Source organism: Atta colombica, unplaced genomic scaffold, assembly GCF_001594045.1.
Source record: "Atta colombica isolate Treedump-2 unplaced genomic scaffold, Acol1.0 scaffold174, whole genome shotgun sequence".
Lineage (NCBI taxonomy): Eukaryota > Metazoa > Arthropoda > Insecta > Hymenoptera > Formicidae > Atta > Atta colombica.
In genome coordinates, this window is record NW_017259265.1 from 225,324 (window position 1) to 229,177 (window position 3,854).

Genomic DNA, 3,854 nt, shown 5'->3' on the forward strand with positions numbered 1-3,854 from the left:
ATCCTCAATAATTTTCCTTTGATATGAAATGTTTTAAATTTCACGGAAATATGCAAGTTCACACTAAAAAATTTTAAAACACTAATAATCATAAAATTCTTTTTTCATTCTTACATTACTTCGAATATAAAAGTTTTCAGTTTTATATCAAAATATTTATTCCTCCCATCAACTAAGTAACAAAATGTCGAATATTTATGCGGTCGCCTATCTCAGTTAGAGAAAACTAATCACTCACGATTTAAAACTTTGTGTATAATTTCTTTCAATAGGAAAAAGTAAGAGACAAGAAACCATAGAAAGACCTAACCCAGTTGAATCGCATAAACCAGATTAGGATTAGCGGGACGTGAGGCGAAAATCCTGTTGATCCAGCAACATCGGATTGCTTAATCCGATTTTTTCCGGCTGGACGTCATGCCGAATCTTGTTTTGTTCAGACGAGACTTTATCAAAATGTCTTTATCATAAATGCCACAGCAATGCCGAGAGAATAACAATAAGAATAATGATGAAAGAAAATTGAAATCTTTAATATAATATAAATAGCTACCTTACATCAGAAAAACATTTAAAAAGTTTTACTAAAAGACAGTTTATATCATTTATGTGAATATAAAATATGAAATAATAAAACTCAATATTAAACAATATGATCTAATGTTAATGAAAAGGATAACAAAAGGATTTTAAACTCGTAGAGGAATTCCCAGTTCTATTTATGTCTATGTAATTCTCTCACGTGCACTTAAAGATAAAATCTCTGGTGCGCTCTGACATAAACATAAATCAAATCTTCCGACTTTGGTCGACAGTATAATTTTTAACTGTTTTATCAGATCCGAAACTAACACTAAAGCATAGCCACAAATCCGCGAATATAATTTCCAATGTAATTATGTTCGACACTCGCCTGTTCTAAACCCATATTTATTTCTATATATAACATATACAAGCATATATATACATAGTATATATTAAATAAAAAAAATACAGAAGTATGTATATATATATATATATATATATACATATAGGAGCAACCCCCCTCTCGTACATTTTGACATGCGCGTTTTCACCCCCGGAGTTCGGAGTTTCGCAGTTGACGACGCGGAGGGGATGAAGCAAGAGAACGAATTTCAGCGAATTACCTTAATCAGTCTAAGATCACCTACGTCAGGTACACCTAGACTTGGCAAACTATCGCGATGAAAATTACTATTTTCTGAGAGCCGACGGCGAATCGATTCACCGATTTCGAATCGGAGAGACCGGTGGAAAAAAAAGAGAAATGAAGCACTTGAAAAATCTCAAGAAGATAGCATTTTAAAAGTTATCTCGTTAATTGTGTTTAATTACATGAGGCTAATTTCGAAATCATGCAAATTTTTTGTGATCCATGATAAGAGACATATATTCTCGATGATTGTAAACTGAGTAATCTGTATTTTTTGTCCTTTTTCAATAATGAATTAATTCAAATAAAATAAGTAGTAGTATTAAGAATTTGTACAATCCTATAAAAAATAAAATACTTTGAAAAGAAATAAGAAAATTCTGGAAATATATAAGAAAATCACGTAATTTTATTTACATATAAAAGATTCATAAATTCAAACTTTTTAATTTATTGATAAATGCAATTTCTATCAACACTTTGCCTATGGTTGTATATATTTGTATTTCTCATAAATTATTTTAAGATATGTAAAAAAATAAATAATAAGAAGAAAATATCAATTTTTTATGGAATTACTTTCTTTTGTTAATTACAGAAGAAAGTATAATCAAATATTTTATATAATTACACTCCATATCTTCTATTACGAAATATTCTTATATTTCAAATTGTAATTATGAATAACGTGTGATTGTAAAATTTGTTACGAAAAATAATTAATCAAACTCATTTTTCATCTTTGAATGCAATAGCTTTGAACTAATTATATCTGATCACACTTTTACTTTTACTACTAGATTATCCGAGTAATCCAAGCGGCTATTTAAAAATATAAATAAAACTTTGCGTGTCATATACAAAATTATGCTCGCTTGCACATGTGACAGACCTCGCTAAGGCAGGATTTAAATACATTAACATACCTTAAAAAGTTTCCTCCCCCTACCTTACGAATAACTTCGGCCAAGTCTATCGCGACGTCAGTGTGTAAAGATACTTCCCCACGTCATTTCGGCTCGCGCAATTGCGACGTAGCGAGTGGAAAAAAAGTGCGTCGCTCCTTCGATCGCAGCATAGATTTGCATGCATAACGCGGGATTGCATTCTCTATTGAGCGGTTCATTGACTCGTGATCTATTCGTGCGTGCAGCTTCTCACGCGTGACGTTTCTTTTGCAGAGAAAGAGACAGAGAGAGAGAGAGAGAGAGAGAGAGAGAGAGAGAGAGAGAGATTCATGCCCTTCGCGAGATTGATCGAAATGGCACGGCGCTCCCGCGAACGTGGCAACGCGCGAAAATAAGCGGAAAAATCGTCCGCAAAAGTTTCGCATACAGCAACAGGTACTTTGGAGCAACGCGCCTTACCAAGAACTCTCGTGAAGAAATCGACGATTTGCGCAAAAAATGTATTAGTATAATCTTAAACTATACTAATAGAGCACTGTGATTCTAAAAAATACAGTCGAACTTCTTGTTGAATTAAATAAAAAAATATTTGCAACTTATAAATTTAAAAATGTTAACATCCAAATGTAATGCGAGTTTTAAGTTGTATCTATGATGATATGAAGCCAGGGTTTTAAATTATATCTATGATAATCCATAGAAACATCATGAAAAATATAACAAATGTATAGAGGATTATATTAAAGAAACATAATGATAAGAAACGATATGTCACTCTTAATTATTGTTGATTTTTTTCTTTTTTAAAGGAAAAATCTTGAAGACTCTCGGATCAATTGTCAACCCAGATGTTACGCATTCCAAAGATACTTCGGCGTCAACAAGGTTGATCCTGTCTCACGCGTCGCGCGTATCTTGCACGGTTCTCTGGTGCATTAGGCATGACATTGGTTCGACGTTACGCTATAGGGGATACGTTACTTCAGAATCCATCCTATTTTACGCAAGATGCGCTCTATTCGAATAAAAAGGTTACACGGCACGCCTGCATAAAATAACTATCGGAAATGCGATAAAACGAAATGCGAATTTCAAAAATGAATTTCACTCACGTTTTATATACCTTACTCATTTTAGAACGCTTAACACTGTCTCTCAGATAAAATTATAGCAGATTTAGAAGATATATAAATATATGCCAAACATTTGTTTAAAATATTCAACGAGAGAAACACCGTCGCACGAGTTTCCAACTGCCATATACCGGAAACTCTCGTGATTAATTTTAATTATATAATAAGTATTTTAATAACTGACATTTCTAGAATATGTTTTTGTAGGTCCTAAGATCAACAACTATCTATTTTTTTTACAACAGAAAATCAGAGCATTTAGGACATTCCGTCGATACATAATCACGACGGGCAATTGTATGTCCAAAATTTTTCAGAGCAGCAGCATTCCCACGCGATAATTTATTAGTAATAGTGCGTCTTCACTTACTTGTGAATAACTAACTTTCAAATCAAATTCCGATTTTAATCTCTCGTCAGAGCAACATGCGCGTTCTATGTGAATGACGTCGCGCGCGATGAGGACCACTTGCGGGATCTGATGGTATAATGACTACTAGGTAAAGGACGTTCGCATGTTTCTTACCTATGTTACAAGCCTGGGTGACGGGCAGGGGTGCGCAGCAACGCCCGCCAAGGGCCGTGACCCTTATCCGGGGGGTACCAACCCCCCCGGGGCCCCCTCCCCCGCCCCCGGCG